Source organism: Pinus tabuliformis, chromosome 1_2, assembly GCF_031772625.1.
Source record: "Pinus tabuliformis cultivar Carrire ecotype Pingquan chromosome 1_2, CPIR1, whole genome shotgun sequence".
Classification (NCBI taxonomy): domain Eukaryota; kingdom Viridiplantae; phylum Streptophyta; class Pinopsida; order Pinales; family Pinaceae; genus Pinus; species Pinus tabuliformis.
Window position 1 is genome coordinate 191,518,546 of NC_142298.1, and position 18,940 is coordinate 191,537,485.

An 18,940-nucleotide genomic window follows, 5' to 3' on the forward strand; every position below is an offset into this window, starting at 1 on the left:
TCCTTCTGGAAATGGAAATAAATATATGATGACATTTATTGATGATTATATCAGAATGTGTTGGGTTTATTTATTGAAGAACAAATCTAATTCTTTTCAAACATTCAAGAACTTTCATACATGGATTGAAAATGATGCACAATCTCATATTGGCTCTATTCACACTAATAATGGAAACAAATACACTTCAAATGAATTTTAAAATTATCTTCACCAACACGGGATCAAACATCAAACAATTATGCCTTATAATCCCCAACATAATAGAGTAGTTGAAAGAATGAATAGGACAATCTTAAATATGGTGCGTTCCATGATGCTTTTCAAGAATGTAAAATTGATGTTTTGGGTTGATGCAGTTCTATGTGTTGTATATGTAAAGAATAGATGCCCATCTAATGCTATTTGAAACAAGACTCCTTATGAAATTTGGTATGGCCACATTCCTTCGGTAAAGCATCTCAGGGTCTTTGGTTCCACCTATTATGCCTTGATACCAAAAGTACATAGAAACAAACTTGGTGCAAGGATTCGTAAGTGTATCTTCTTGGGGTATTCAAATACCTCCAAAGCACACCGTCTCTATGATGAGGTTAATAAAAATTTTGTTGTATCTAGAGATGTAATATTTCTTGAATCTTCTAAAACTGACAATGTTGTTGAGTGACAACTTGATCACTTTGATATAATCGCAAATGAAAAATCATTTCAAGAATTTGATAATCAGTTTCCACATCTTGAAGGGGGGATTCCTATACTGGATCAACCCATGGAATCTTCTTCTGAAGCACTCTCTACCCGACATGAAACTCCAACCATTAATGATACTTTGAGTGATGTGATTGACAGAATTGGGAGACTCAATCTTGATTCAGTCCCAACTCAATCAACTGAGTAGCCTGGACCATCTCAGAAAGGTCTCCCAAAGTGGTTGACAAAGACACTTGAAAGTGTTCATCCTGATGAGGTTGGAAATAAAGGAACAATAAATTCAACCAGGAAAAATGGAGGTGATGTAGATGATTCTAATTCACCTGTTCGTATGGATGTTTCTTATGATTGTGAATTGAATTTGTCTATAGATTTTGAACCAACTTCCTTAAAAGAAGCCACTTCTCATGATGAATGGAAAGAGGTGATGCAAAAGGAGTATGATGCCTTGATAAAGAATGGAACTTGGAAGCTGGTTGATACTCCATTGGGAACCAAACCAATTGGCTGCAAGTGGGTCTACAAGAAAAATTATAAAGCTGATGACTCACTTGACAAGCACAAAGCCAAGCTTGTGGAAAAAGGTTTTGCACAGAAGGGAGGGGTTGATTATGAGGAAGCTTTTCCCCCATAGCAAAATGGGCTACCATCGAGACACTCTTTTCCCTAACAGCTCAGAACGGCTGAAAAGTCCATCAAATGGATGTAAAAGCTGCTTGCTTAAATGGAGATCTAAAAGAGAATGTTTTTATGTCCTAGCCTGAAGGATTTTTTGTGAAAGGACATGAACATAAATTATGAAAACTTGTGAAATCCTTGTATGGCCTCAAGCAAGCATCGCGAGCCTGGTATGAAAAGCTAACTGAGCATCTTCTGAAACTCAATTTCAAACATTATGATCTTGATGATGAAACTTTTTTTGTCAAGAAAGTTGGAAAAACAATTGTATATCTTGTGGTATATGTAGATGATCTTTTGATGCCATGGAACAATGAGAGCTACATTGCATCCATAAAGAAGGAATTAAGGAAAGGTTTTGAAATTACTAATTTGGGCTATGTTCATTACTATCTTGGTATTGAAGTAACTCAACATCTGAAGTCTATATTCCTTTCTCAAAGATTCAAGTATATTGGAGATCCGTTGAATAGGTTTGGCATGGCTGAGTGTAATCCTCTAACTACTCCAATAGAACAAAATTTAAAGCTCACATCTGCTGAAGGAAAAGAATTTGAGGATGCAACAAAGTATAGACAACTTGTAGGAAGTCTCAATTACCTGACTACTACCAGACCAGACATTTCGTCTGCTACAAAAAGAGTTCTAAAGTACTTGAAGGGAACTCAAGACTTTGGACTCAAGTATACATAGGTGGGCGACTTCAGCTTGATTGGATACTCTCATTTATACTTCAATGGAGACAAATAAACTGGGGTATCTACTTCTGGTTATGATATGAGTCTTGGATCAGGATATATCTCCTGAAGATTGCGCAAAAAATCAGTTCCAGTAGATTCCACAATAGAGGAAGTGTGGTAGCAACTGAGGCAACAAAATAAATTGTGTGGCTCAGGAAAATTTTGGAATATTTGTAGCTAAAACAAGTACATTCAACTCCACTCATGATTGACAACACCTCTGTAATAAAGTTGGCCAATAACCCAAAGTTCCATGATTGAACAAAACACATCAATAGAAAATACCATCTAATTCGACATCATGTTGAGACCAAGACAATCCATCTACGCCATTGTTCCACTAATAACCAGATTGCAGACATCTTCACCAAAGCGCTTGGAATAGAAAATCTTGAAAGATTCAGAACGATGCTTGGACTCACCAACATCCCTTCAGATTAAGGGGGGGAATATTGACACCTAATCATGGAGATTGGGTGAACAGTTGTAAATAATGGAAAAGGAAGAGTCATCCGGAGGTGAAACCAAAGAGTCACTCCCTCATGTATATAATTATGAACAATCTAAATGAATAAACAAAGTTCATTTGAGGAGTTACCTCCTGGCCTGAAAAATGGAAATGTGGAGGAGAGAAATATAGAGGAGAGATTTCAAAGATATGTATTCATGAGTCTTTAAACTAACATTGAAGTTTGTGAAAAGATATTTCAATGTGTGGAGAGCTTTCATTGTGAAAAGTTTTATCTGCACTTCGCACATCCTTTAGTCAATTAATTAATGGTAAATGAAAGGACTATGTTGCATTGAAACTATTACCCTTGTTGTCTTTTACATTAGATACATTGCCACAAAATTTTTTCTTATGGTTTGATACACTGTGACTCAAGGGGGATTTTTTTCTTGGCCATGTCAAACATTTTACGAGGGGTGCAATATGATCAATTTGACTTGGAAATCCCATAACTTTCCCATACAATGTCAGATTTACATGCCATTTTTTTCGATGTGGAAAGAGTAGGTAGAGTTTTCCAATGAGAGGCTATATAAATCCATTAAAATAATTTCAATAGAACTTTGATTGATGAGACTTGTTTGATGGGAAATCCTTGGTAAGTGTTTTGTACTTCTAGACATCATATTTAGATTCCATAAGTGGCATTGGATTCATAATCCCAAGAAACTATAATAGGATTACTATGGAGGTGAAAAATTAATATACTTGAAATTATCTAAAAAAACACTTTTTAATAGAAGTTTATGCTCTATTCTTGCCACTACCTTACTTGATTTGAGTTCTATCATTTTCTATCACATTATGTTATAGAAAATTTCAATATGTTGCTTGAAACTTAAGGTTGTTCATCCAAAGTTGACATATTTCATTATGTGAGAATAGCCAATTAACATTTGCGGTATTAGATATTGATTACTTGGTAGGAGTACCATTTTCTTTTTTGAAAAACAACTCTGAGCCAACCTATGCATTGTGAATGTTGTAAGCAACCTGGGCGAAAGTGTGTGAAACTTTCACAAGGTATGCTGAGAAATATAACTAGGAGGTATAAAAGACATATAAATATGATATGTGAAATAGCACCACTTTCATTATAAGCACAATAAAAAAGACTATTGACATACTCAATCATGACCACAACATAAAGTGATAAGAAAAACAAATAGTCAAACAAGGATTAAACATGTTCCACTAGTGAATAATAAACCATTAAATATCAAAAGAACATGATTAATGAATGAAGCAATTAGAATATTTCAGTTAAAAAAATTAGTAGGGGTCCTAAGCTAGTGGACTTGGGTGGGTGATTTAGGATTCAATACCATGTCACAAAGATTACAATTATATATGGTTATTTTCTTATCTTCTCTTGGAATTTTCCATGTTTATACGGTAACCACCACAAGCTTGGCAACTTAACATGCCCAAGAGTGAGCCATTTTTGTTTGTAGTATGAGGCATGGATGATTTGCAAGGCTGCACAAAAAATTGCAATCAATGAAACAACTCTTCTTTTTTTTAAAGTAGGAGTTATATATATTTCTTTAGAAAAACAAAGAGTTTACAAATTTTGTTATTATTCTACCAGTTTGGAAACCAAACCAGGAATAGAAGAGGGTTTTCTTGGATGGTCTACATAAGGCAACAAAAAATAGCTAAGCTACACTTTGAGGCTTAGTGGCCTGAATTGCGCATACCATATAAACCTAGATACATATTTCCAACTAAAGAAAACAAAAAAAAGGAACAAGGGTTATCTATATTATTCATTCAGATGGAGCAACAATGTGAACAATTAGGGTGTCACCTAGGCCAACCAGTCTATGCATAATTTCATGATAGTCCTTATGAAGATGCTTTGGAATCATGTCATCCCAACAATGGAACCAAAAAAAGTCTTTTATATTTACTCCCTCGTGGGCCATCTTGTCAGCTAAGGAGTTAGTCATTCGTCAAACCACATTTACAATGATTGCTGGAAGAGAGAGAAGATGCTCTTGGATGTGCTGGAGACGTTTAGATAGACACAAATTTAGAGTAATGGAGTTAATTTTCTTGCCACATTGAAGACACTTAATGACTCCCAATATTAAGGATGAATCTCCCTCAATAACCAAAAAAAGAAGGAATGTTGAATTTCTAAATCCAATCCTTGTTCTAAGGCTTGCAATTCTACTACATTATGGGTATTCCATCCCACGTTCCACATGTAAATGTAGAGAATTTATTTTGTGTGGTCCTTGAAGATTCCCTTGCAGCCAATAGGATCTATATTACCTTTAACAACTCCATCAAAGTTGAACTTAATGAAACCCATGCTCAGAGGATCCATCTATCTTTAGCATAGAGGGTGGCGCCAATAGAGTGTCCAGTTGAGAATCCTTGGGAGGGGTTCAGGCCCAATAGATGAAAAATACATTCTTCTTGATCAAAGATAGTATATAAGGAATTAACTAATTTGGAGGAGATGATTTCTTCCCTTATGTTGGATATGATTTACAAAATGACAAAAGTAGGTTGATGGTACAATTCTTTAAAGATTCTTGAATTCCTCTCTTTCCAAAGACACCCCCAAATCATTCCCAAGAGGAACTTCCATGCCATATTATTCAATGATTTCTGGGAGATATCTAGTCTCCATTCCTCTATTGTCCTTTGGATGTTATCTTGCTACTTTCAGATTGACTAAAACCTTCACCCCCAATCCAAGATGTGAGAGGCAGCTTCACATGTACTAAAAAGGTGATTCAAGGTTTCCTCATGATTTTGCAACAAGCAACACCATGAAGGGCCCATGAATCCATGTTTAATTAGATTGTCCCATGTAAGGGTCTTACCCTTGAGGAGGAGCCATAAGGAGACCTTAACCTTTTGCCAATGACATTGGCTCCATGGGTTTTCACATTTTGATTGTTGTTCAATATTCCATTGATCTACAATGATGGTATATGATTCCTTGAGAAGAAATATTCTTCCATATTTCCTTCCCCATCTAATTTTATCCGTCACCTCATCGATTCAAATTTTGTTTTTCACTTAGCCTTCCCCAGAGTTTTTCCTAGTCTAGTTTTTCTGGAATTGAATCCTAAGAGGTTTTTGGGACCCATTAGTGTCATTTTTCATTGGGTGAAGGGGGTATATAATAGTGGAACAATGAAAATTTTCCACAACCTTGCATTTGAGTTTGAATTTATTACCATTTTGGATCTTCAAGCTTTGGTAATTGTTTCCTGGAGTTTTCAACACATGAACCTAAGTAAATAGAGATACATTATTCCTTTAGAAATCAACCATTCCTCATCCATTGTATAAAACTTGGGATTATACAGGAATTCATTTTTCCTAATAAACTATATCTATTAAATCAACAAATTACCATGTGCAAAACCTCTATCCTTCATGGACTTACAAATTAGAAGAAAAACCTACTAGTATTTCTTTTAACAAGGTATATTTGTTACAAATATTTACCCATATCTTCAATGTTTATGCATTTCGGACTATAGTTATGATTCAACACTGAAAATATTCACACATTTCTTGCATACAAGTCATTTAGACTAGGATTATACTCAATTTAAAACTGGAATCTAGACCATTCCATATCCATACATTTAAAAACAAAAATGTTCATTCAAATAAGAATACCTCATTCCTCAACATTACAAGCCATGATAAATCATCACATTAAACAAGCATAAAGCACTAAGAACATGAGATTTCTAAGAAGACACTTATCTTTGATGGAATGAACCACGTAACTGATATTAGGACTTCAACTCGCCACCCAACCATAGACATGTTGCAACCAAGCCTTTCTTGTAGTAGTCACCCTTGAGTGAGATTCCATAGCTTGAGGATGAGTACTTAAGGGATTAAACCAAATATACCAGCTAAAATAGGGACTCTAGAGGACCATCCACTTCCCCCCGCCAGCTACTTCATACAGTCAATATCTCACACAGAATCTAGAGGTCCACCGTCTCCACCCTTCGATCAACAAGGGACTCTAGAGACTATACCTCCAACCTAAAATCAACAAAGGAGTCTAGAGATCACTACAAAGACCAAGAAAAAAAACAAAGGGATGAAAGAACTCTCCTTATCAAGAATACAAGGAACATGCCTCCACCCAAGCTGTCAAGGGAATCTAGAGAAAACTATCTCCACCCTCTAATCTTACAGGGAATCCATAGACAACTACCCACACCCGCGAGATATTCTTCCACCCAAAACTACGTAAGGGAATCCAAAGGATTACCACCTCTACCCTCAATAAATTCATTCACACAGTGGTTCCACCCAACCTTGAGAATCCATAACCCTCTGTAAAAGCCAGAGAAAAAACAAAGGCGGCTAAAAAAATCTCCTTATTAGGAATGTAAGGAACAAGCCTCCAACCAAGCTGGCAAGGGAATATAAAGAAAACAATCTCCACCCTCTAGCCTTACAAGGAATCTAGAGAATATTGTCCTCAATAAGAGATATCCTTACCACCTCACAATGCTCAACTGAATAATTACTCCCCTCGTTGCTTTATAGTAGCCACATAAAGTTTTTTGCTCCTTCCTCCTATGTTGTGCTTTCTCTTATCTATAGCATGGTCATACTTTTTCCATTTCTTCTTGAGAGCTTTGCCTCCTTTTTCTTTCTGTTCTTTCCCAACAATTCTCTTCTACATTCTCTATCATTCTCCTGTTGTATCAGAGACAATATCTCCTCCATACATCATAATGTTTTCTTCGTGAATTTTTCCTTCCTTGCCATTTGTCTAGTGTCATCTTTGCGAATGATTTTCTCCCTGCCCATGCATGAGGTGTGATGATCTCCCCCATTACACAACTACAACGATTTTTGGTTGTGTGGGAAGAACTTGTTGTCACTCATTCCTTCTCTGCTACAATGGTTCTCTAAGTTCATGTGGTTGTGGGGAAGTTGTTGTGCTAGCTCTCCCTTCCACATCTTGGTTGATTGACTTCAGGTTGTCCCACCTGGCAATGCAACCCATCAATATTGAATTTTTGTCTTCTCTTCCTTATGGATTTTTCCAAAGCAAGCATGGCTCCTTGTCCTTCTTCTTCAGTTGGATTAATGGCATAACTAGTCCATTTAATCACACACCTACTAACCTTCAATGACTATCATGAAATAGTCAATCTTCCTTCAAATCCCAAGAAATATCCTTCCTCAAGCTTTGGAATCCATGTCCCAATTCTCAGGCCTTTGTTTTAATTTATAATAAAAATACATGAAATATTTACAATGTATGTAAGAGGGGAATTTTCTGAAAGGGGTTGTCGCAAATTGTTCCCCATTTTTGAGCTCTCAAAAGTTGTGTTCCTAGATGACTTGCTTATTTCTCCAAGCTAAATTCCAAATAGTGAACCCAGGGATTGATCCTTCAAGTCATATTAGGTCTTAGTTTTCCTAGTTTGTTGCGTATTTGGATTTCTATAGATTATCCCATGGAGAGGAGAGGTTATCAACCCAACATCGCCACAATTTTTCTCCCACAAAATTTCTTAAGGTTTTCAAATCTCTAATGCCAAGACCACCAAACCATTTGGAAAGGAAGAGAGATTCCCAACTTACCATAGCCCATTTTTTTTCTCCTTGCCACAAAAATTTGCATTGCAAATTACATATAGCCTTGATAATATTATTTAGAGCAACCAGGGTTGAAAATAAATATAGAGGCATGACTTGAAGAACTTATTTGAACAAGTTTAATCATCCTACAAGGTTTATTTCCCAGAACAACCAATTTTTTATTTTTCTTCCATCCTAGCCAAGAGGTCTTCCCATGTGATTTTCCAAAGGACATTAATACTAAGAGGCACATCTAAGTATTTGGATGGAAGGGAACTCTGTCAAAAACCCATAATTATAGATATATGTAATTGAATTGAGAGATGAATATTGAAGAAGAAAATGTTTGATTTAGCAGATTAATAAATGTACCTGAGGATTGTGAGAAGGAACTGAGAATGCTTTTGATACTTTTGGCTTCCTTGAGAGTATCAATGAAACAACCTTCATCCAGTGGTATGATATGATGATTGAAGCTATTGATGATTAACATTTGGGTTCCCATATATATTATTGATGTGGGTGGGGGCGTGATTAGGTTTTGCATTGAGAAGGACAACAATTGTGTGCACTTTATTTGTTGAAGGGGACAAGTTCAAGGTTTCACCATGGCCTTTCTACCTGATTGAGAAAGCACTAGAAAAGGAGGTTTATTCTTGGCTAGGTGTCTAAATTTCTAATTCTACCACTTATATAGTCTACAATTCCAAAAGCATTAGTGCAACCATGTAGTAGGGTTAAGGAGAATCAAGTCATGCCCAAAGTGGCATTTCAAATTTTGGTTCTAATTTTGATCCTAAGGCCAAAACGCAAGGTTCCACGAGTATTATATCTAAGTTGCACAACAATCCTTTGAGTGCACTATATCAATTATTACACTATAAGTTCCATGATGATGCTACATTCTTAGAATTCTTGAAGTATTGTTAGGGGGAATTCAAATCTTGCATGGTGACAACCTGCAAAAGAAGCATAAAATTATGCATCTACCCAGTGTTGTCATGCCTTCCATATTTCCCAAGCCATAAGTTCCTATGAAATTTTGCATGAGATCCAAATTTAAACTTTACCTACACCAACTTCCATTGGTTCAATAGTTGGAAATTTCGGTTGGTTGCACGTACTTGTGGGTAAATATCTATATACTAATTTTGTGGATTTGGAAGTGAATAAAGGGAAATATTATGTCAAGAAGATGTTGAAGGACTTTAAGAGTTTAAAGAGACTAAAATTCCCACCATCCTACTAGTTTATATAAAGGAAAATGATTAGGGTACCCCTTCTCGAATTCTTGGCATCCTCATTGGGTGGTAAATGTTGGATTAAGGGGCTAAGACCCAGGTTCAGAGTTAGCTGTGCTAACCAACAAACCCTTTATCACTGACCCTTTTGGCAATGATCTGCTCGTGCAGACCACAGTCTCACCCGAGGCGATATTAGTGGATGTTGGAACCAAGTTTTCACATCCAGAAGGATTATGGAATGTGGATCTTTACTCAGTCCGACTCACCCACAAATATATTACTGCGCTACGTGATCTTACTTAATATTATACCGAATCTGATCTATTCATACAAAAATACTACTTCGCAGATCTAACACTCTATCTATTGTGCATAAATCAATGGACCTTAATTGTAATTAACTATAACAACATTCATATGTTGATTTTGATCTTATATTTTACTACTCAGCAAAAAAGTAAACAGTAATTGCCTAAAGTAAAGTAAAAAATGTAACTACACAGGTTTGCCTTCAAAATCTTCTTTATTATCTTCAGATCTTCACAATTACAATCCTTCTTACCCTACGCACACATCTACAGACTTACCAAGATCTCCATGCACACAGCTGCATGAGCCTTCCCCTTTGCTCTAACATAGAAATATATGAAAATTATAGACTCAAAAACATCAAAACATATCCATCCATACATGTCTTTAACTTACTAAGACAACCCTTTATATATCTTTTTCTCTTACAATACCATGGTCTGCAAACCATGGGCAGTGCTCAAAACATACAAATTGATCCCCTCCTTTTACAAAATAAGGGGATTGGACCCGCCCTAAAGCCCCTATGAGTCCTAAAACACTATGTGAAGCATGCTTGGCTCCTCAAAATGCGGGTTCTTTACAAAAAATTGACAAAAAATTTACCTAGGGGGACCCTACCCAATAGGCCCCAAACACAAAGATGTCACTCATCCTGAGTCACTCAGCTGATATGTCCCGAATATTTTCTTTGAGACCGATGTATGCATCCTTCAAAAGTTGAAGTGTACTTACGCACTGTGTAGCGACCTGTCATACTTCCTCTATCAGCTTCTTTGTCGTCGGCCCTACTGTCACCAGACTAATGGTTCTTTGCATCTGCATTATGATCTTCAGCTTCCTCCCCACTGTCTGTGAGAGTTGAATGGCTTCATCAGCCCATGGATGCATCCTCATTGAAACAATACGATCCTTTCGTCATAGCTCATTGATCTGTCCCTGCAAAATATTTCCCTCCTGGAGATGGGAAAATTGTTGCGCATGTGCTAGGGTTCGCGTCGTTACTTTGATTTCATCAAACTGTTGCTGCTTGTCGCGGATCTCTTCCTGTATCTTATGTACATGTGGGTCCTCCTGCAGCGAGTCCCATAACTCCATAGTGTCTTCAAAGATTCAGCTAGAGTCCTTGACGGTAGTAGCTATATTCTCCACAATAGCCTTAATATCCACTTCACGCTACTCATGAACCTCTGGTGGAGTTTTTAGCCGCAGCCTCATCTACAACTCTGAAATCTACATGTCTAGGTTGAATTTTAATTTTTGGACTTCCGCCTTTGATTATTTCACTGTTGCCACAAACTTCTAAAGTTTCTCTTCAAGTTCTACCTCTATTTGGATCTGGAGCTCCGGTGCTCGCTACAAGATTTGGTGATGGCCTCTTCTAGCTACTGCCTGTGCACGACTGCCTCATCACAATCCTTAATGGCCTGATTCTTTTCCTTAAACATATGTCGGTTGTCATTTTTAACTCCTGTAATTACCAACAGAGTGTGTTGCTCCCACACCTTTAATTCATTGGTGACCCCTTGATGTAACTCATGCAAGATCGGAATGGAGAGCGCTGCAAGATCGATACTCATATTTTTCAGTGTTGTGCATGCTCCCGATGTTCGGTAGTCTCAAAATGTAGAGCGCCACCTTATAGTGGCATAGTCCGAAGCTCGGATGTAATTATTGTCCATGTGCTTCTTGCAGCTGTGCATGATCGTGTCACACTCCCTTGAGCCACGCTCACTTGGACTGCACTCTCCTGCACCTGTAGCTTCTTGAGGCCTTGTTGGACCTTTGCCAAAACTGCTTTATATTGGTCTTCAATTTTCCCCCATATTTCCTCTGTCACAGATCGAATTGTGTCTCCAATCTCTTCGATGGCCCCCTCAATGAGGACCATCGGTTCTACGCCAATGGATTTGTTTGACTTGTGCTTCTTTCGTGCGCCTCGAAAACTTGGTTTCTGCCTTTTAACTATGAATGGGGAATCTACCTCCTTAGTTTCAACAAAAGGGTCTTCACCACCATAATCATTGCCTTTAGTGGCCTATTCCTCCTGCTTGGCTTCGTGCTCTGTCTCTAGCACAGTGTCCTTCTCTAGATTGATTGTGAATTTCTTAGTTACTTTCTTGTTTCCCTTCTTGGTTGGCTGCTTCTCAGTTCGCGCACCTTAAATATCTTTTGTTGTTCGACTGGTACCTGCTTGTTGTGTCTCTCCTTAGTTCTCTTCTCCTTAGTGATTTTTCTTAGCGATTTCCTAACGAAAGGCTCATGTGGCCGCTTCTACTTTTGTGTGCTTGCGCCAATAGTTTGCTTCCTTGGGGACCTCAACCAAGTGACATGCACTGATGGTGTAGCATTCATGATGAATCCTAGCCCCCATCTTAGAAATTATTGTTCAATCTCCTCCCAATTCTTACAATACATGAAACAAAACGCTTGACTCACACTTAAGTGAAAAATCACCAGTCGAAATATCAGTGAGAAAAGTGTTCGAATGTGGAGTGGGTTTCCATATTTATAACCTTTTTGAATTTCAAACTCCATGATCTCCTTTAGATCCACCTCATAAATGTGAATTTGGCGACAGATTTTCCCAGATATGCCCATTAAATGTGTCCCCCCCCACTCCTTTTAACGACAATTTCCTTGTCAAATCAACTGTAACAACCCCAACGGTCATATTCTGGATGAACTGCATTAACCCTTCCCTACAACGAGGCTACTCCTTCTTCATCACAACTTCCTCCATCTGTGCCATCCTCCTAAATACTGCGAAACACTTCCTCCTTGATGAAGTCCTTCTTTGGCAGAGTAGTTTAAAATCTCGTGCTTCCTTCCAATTGCCTATAGCACTAAGACTTTTCTCCATTCATATAGTCATTGGGTAGTCCTAGGAACATAATTATCCCTGTAGATTTTCAACCAACTACCATTTACTTTCCCAGGAAAAATTCTCCTTTCAGCTTCGCGAGCTGAACTGTGCCACCATTTGAGATGTCCTTGACAATGTATGGTCCTAACCAATTCATTTTTAATTTTCTCAAGGACCTTGAAAACTTACTATCATACAACAGAACCAAGTCTCCATTCTTGAAAGTTTTCTACTTAATATGTTGTTCGTGCCAGGCCTTTTCCCTGGCTTTCTGCACTTGTTAGTGAAATTCTGCAAGAAAACGATCTTCCTCGAGTGCGAGCAATTGTTCCAATCTCTCCTCCATAATGTCGTTGTCTGCCATGTCCGTGACTGTGAAAATTATAAGGCTCGGTACTATGTATTCCATAGGCATTACGACTTCTTGTCCATAAACCAATCTAAACAGAGTCTGTCCCGTCAACTTCTTGCAGGTAGTCCTATATGCCCATAAAATTGTTGGTATGCACACATCCCAATCATTTATGTTGATGTTGCATACTTTAGTTAGAGAATTATCCAAAATTTTGTTGAAAGCCTCAACTGTGTCGTTCACCTGAGGATGATAAGGTGTGCTCTTCTGATGATGTACCTGAAATTCCTCTGTCAATGCTTCAATAGTGTTGTGTAGGAAGTGTGATCCTTAGTCGCTCATCAAGATCTTTGGACACCCAAATCTCGACAAGATATATTCAAAGATGAATTACACAACAGTGGTTGCACTGTAATGCTTTACTACTTGTGCTTCATCCCACCTGGTCCAATAATTTGTTGCGTAATAACGTATCACACACCAATCTTCTTTACCTGTGGATTGATCGGCCCAACAAAGTCAATCACCGACTTATCAAAATCCTGTAAGGTGACTTGTGTATTAAGTGGAAATGCATCCCCTCTTGACGATATTTTGGTCCTCTGGAAGACATCGTAAGCACTACAATATTCTTTAGAATCCTTGTGCACCATGGGCCACCATAGTCCCACTCTTAAAATATTCTGCATAGTGGCTTTTCCTGCATAGTGTCCTCTCGCGACACTACCATGTGCTTCTACCAAAATACTGTGTCTTTCATGCTCATGAACATATCTGCGTAATATCTCGTCAAGGTCCATTTTATACAAATGTCCGGCAATCAGAGAAAAAATTGTAGCTTTGACTATGATTTATTTCTTTTGTTGAGTCGTATACTCTACAGGGGCTACTTTGGTAGACAAAAAATAAATGATATCAATGAAATGATCATCAGAAACCCTTACTGCAAAGAGTTGCGCATCGAGCAGTCCTTCTTCAATGTTTGTTGGTTCTTCGTCAGTCTCAATTCTGGACAGATGATCTGGCCCAACGTTCAATCATCCTAGCTTGAATATTACTTCAAAATCATACTCTTGGAACAACAATAGCCACTTGTAGATCTTCCCCCCCAACACAAGCTTGTTCACTAGGTATTTTAGCACATAATGGTCCGTAAACATCTTGAATTATGCGCCTAATAAGTAATTCCTGAATTTCTACAGCACGTACACCATAGCCAAGCCCTCTCGTTCCATTGTGGAATAATTCCTTTCTGCCTTAGATAATTTTCGACTCGCAAATGCGATGGGGTGATCAAGATCCCCTTCTCCTGGCTATGCTAAGACAACACCCAAATCTATGCACGATGCATCTACATGAACGTGGAACTCCTTCTTCCAATCTGGAAACACCAGGATCGACATAGTGACCATTTTTTCCTTTAAGATGTCGAGGCTCTTTTGACATTCATCATCCCAACAAAAGGTGACATCTTTCTTCAGTAATTTTTCCATCGACACAGTGATCTGCGCGTAAGCCTTTATGAACTTCCGATAATAACCAGTATGCCCTAGAGTCACACGTAGCTGCTTCATGTTCTTCGATGGATCCAAATTGATAATAACAACAATTTTTGCAAGTTCCACCATCAACCCCTGCTTGCAAACAACATGTCCCAATAATATTCCATATGGTACACAAAAAATACAAATTTTCAGGTTCAACGATATTTGATATTTCCTATAGGTATCCAACCTCAAATGCAGGCTTGAAACATGCTTATTTAATAGTCCAAAGATTGTCCGGTCATCAAAGTAAACCTCTAGAAATTTATGGATGTATTATTTAAATGCTGCGATGCAACTTTGGAGAATATCGCAGGTGCATTCTTTAACCCAAACGGAATGACTACATACTAAAATGATCCCCATTCAGTAGAAAAAGTGGTCTTACTCCTATCTTCCAGCACGATCTTAATTTGATGGTACCCTAAAAAATCATCTGTAAAAGAGTAGGTCTCCTATCCTCCCACATTATCCGAAACTTCATGAGTGAAGGGTGTTGGGAATGGGTCATGTATGCATGTGTCGTTCAACTTTCTTAAATCAACAAAAATCCTTATGTCTCCCTTAGTCTTTTCCTCCTACACTACCATCGAGCTCACCCATTCAGATTCTTCCATAGGTTTAATTATTCCAAATGTGACCATCTTCTCAAGCTCTTCCTTCACCTTCTCTTTGTATTTTGGGTTTAGCCTATATGGTCGTTGTTTTGTGGGTTTTGCATCTAGCTTCAAAGTGATCCTCATTAAACCGAGATTGCCTACAATGCCTTTTAACCTAGTGAACTTCATAAAAAATAGCTCCTGGTACTCATGCAATAGTTCAACAACCTTACCTATTGTATCATCATCCGAGTAATCTCCGCTGTGCACAAATTTGGGCTTCGCCTCTGAGCCTATATTGAATTGCTTCATCCTAGCAGGTTGTGTTATGTCAGGTATCTCAGCTTCTGGTCCTGCAACCTTGTCATGTCCTTTTGATTAAGGGATTTTAATGTTGTATGGATATTTCTTGCCCTCTTCCATAATCATATTATATCATTCTATTGTGTGCGGAAACTACACATTCCAATCAGGATGTACCCAAGTCGTTGGCTCATTTGGTGTCTGGAAAATTCCTACTCTGATTTCTTGAAGGGCATCATCGATACACTGAAAACCATCTTCGAAGCTAAAGGTCAATATGAAGCTTTCCTTTAGATCATACCAGTCAATGGTGCCATGGCGCAGCTTTGTTTCGAGATACCAATTCATCGGTATCACATCCAAAGTGTGGAAAAATATGTGTACCCATTCTGGTTGAGGTTCTTCACCCCATGTCATAGTCCAATGAGACAAATGTTCTCAGGGATCATCCTTACCATTATACTTCTCTATGATCCTTGTGTTTGCATGACCAAACTTGAGCCTCATCAATCGGTGATACTCCTTCCAATCTCCTATTGTCTTTATGCGTGCCCCACCATCACGCAGGTGTAGACCTCAAAGCTATATCCAAGGCCTGGAATCATTTTTCTTCTGGTACATCCCTTTCAAACTCATCAAGAAATAAGTTGACATCACCTATCCCATCATAGTAAGGTAAATTATGTACCTTTTTTGAGATGCAACAAAGAGATTTTTTAAGTCTGTTACAACGTAGAGTAGAAACTCCGTGCCACTAGTTCTGCCAGTTCTCCAATTCTTCGTCAGAGTATGAGACACACGAACTATCATTTTCCCATCTTATCCTCCTGTTTACGGTGGGGTTGATCCAATCCTCCTCCCGCGCAGTTAACTTATAGATATTTTCAATATATTCATTTCCATATTCATCGCGGATAGGTTCTGTATACCGCGCTCCTTCAGAGGGGTCCAAAGGAACAATGACCCCAGTACCATTCATCTCGAATACCATACTTATTCTTTTCAAATTGACTATAGTGTCCATATCAAAATCCCAATCGAGTCTAAGTAAAGCTCGATATGGATTGTTGTCGTGCACAATATCAATGATTTCAAAGTCTGCCACCACGCTTACTCCTTAAATGTCCATAACAACGCCATGTAATCGACCCATCAGGATTATTTTATGTTGATAAACCATGCGCAGTTGAATCAGTGACCATTGTAGCTTTGGTTTCCCCAGTCGCTCCCAGGTCTTCTTTGGTAATACATTCGCATCCGATCCCAGATCAAGAATTACTTGATCTATTTTGAATTCACCGATTTGCGTAGTTAATCGCATCTCTGAGCTAGTTCTTTTCTTATTTTGGTATACTTTGTTTATTGCGCATTGTTCAATTTGTGGATTCTCTTTACCAACGTAGTTTTCAATTAGTTCTTGCAATCATTCCACTACTTTTTTATCCCTTAGAAACTTCATACATGTCTATAGAAAGGACTTCAGAATGGTTGGATCAGGGTTTTCTGTCGCAGTAACCACTTCAGGATTATTCTTCCGTGGTACTAGTTGTATCTGTGTCTTTGATGTCGAAGATCCTGGGTCCATGAAACTCTTCTTCACTTCGATGAAGGTTTCTTTCTCCCTCTACATATTGAACCTGGTACTCTATTCTCCAGCCTTCCTAACCCATGTATTCGCCATAGTCTTTTTTCCCTTTGTTTTTCTCCTCCTGTAGCTGCACCACTTCATGTCACTATGTCAACACTTGGATCATCTTTGCATGGTTCATCCCTCATCATTTGCAAGTTTTGCGTAGGCTGCTGATTCTTATTTTTCTGCATTTTAGCCATCAAAACAGGACAACTCTCTATTACATTGTTGAAGTGTCTACAATACTTACAGGAAGGGGTAGTGGGGTTTTGACAATCCCGCACAAAATTTCCAGCTTCGCCGCAATTATAAGATATAATCTAACCCCGACCTCATTGAACACCCCCTCCTCGACCACGTCCTCAGCCATAAAATCCTCCGTGGGCTATAGGTGAACCATGATCTTCCTGCATGCGCCTTCAGCTTGCATTCTTTGCACCGCAGTTTTCTATATCTTCAAATCATTGTTGCGAAAATTTCTTTCGTCATGTCCTATTGACCAACAAAAGTTACAAAATAACCTCTTTGGAGACTGCACATGCTTCTATAACAAATAATAGTGTTTATTCCGGTGTTGGCATGTAATTCGAAAAATACTACACTAGACACTTGATCTGGTACTTGGTCCAACACTAGGTTTTGGCTTCAAAGGATTATGAACTCCAACAGCCAAATAATGACAATAGATAGGTCACTGGTCCTTACAGTGACCTTCCGCTTTACACTTTATGCAATTGTTGATGGTGTTGGACCTGCTAACATGTCAGGGGAACTCCTCGATAAGAAGTCCCAACTAGACCTCAGACCGTTTGGTGTAGGAGCCCTAGCAGTGGGTTGTACGGTATCGCCTCGACCGTGGAAACCTATGAAAGCATGGAGTTAAGAAGGGAAGACACGAGCAAAGATGGATCACAAACTAGAAGGCAAGTAAGCTTAGAAATGCAAAGTGATGGTTAAACCAATAACACATTTTAGTAAGATTCATACATACATATATAGGAAAGCCATACATGCATGCGTAATCAAACAGATACATATATCATTTAGAGTAAAAAAGATAGCTGAAATACAATACAACATATGCATGAAACATGTTGGCTCTGTTATATCAAGAAGTGAAAGTTCCAATCATACAATACAACCATTACCAGCCACTAGTTATGCTAGTGGAACATTACAGTCACTGTCACCTGCTCCTCCAAAGAGATATATTAGCTTTGCATAGTGGAGAAGCCAAGGCTCATTACAATACTCTCCAAGCTTTCTCTAATATACTCTTATTGGAAGCTTGGCTGACCAAAACCCTCTACAATGAGTTATGAGGGACTATATATAGAAAAGGGTGGGGTGACCCTTGACATTCCCCTTTGTGATTGTTAATCTACCCTGATGACTCTTCATCTACTCTATGACTGTTACATCTAACTATCCACACTTGAAATTCCACTTGACAAGACGTTACATACAATCTGCACATGTACCCATGTGAGACAAAATAGGATTCTGAAAGACATGCAAGACATCACTATGACTCGGACAACTGTGGGAAGACCAACTCTTCGTCATCCTCATTTTGGTCAATAGTAGTGAATAGATGCCAAGCTTGGTAGTCCGTGATGGTGTCCGTGTACTCTATGGTGACATATTTGTAGAAACGAACTCTTGCCTTTGTAGCATCTAGGTACGCTGCTCTGGTTCCTCTGTCCAACTCATCTGATAACATGCACTTCATTGTCTTGAGTACGACTAGACCAGTGACATACTCATGCATGGTATCTACATTGATCACCAAGTCTGCACTGGTGGTTATGCGCATCAACTCGTTAAAGTACGAGTCAAGCTCCAGTCGGACTTGTGCCTT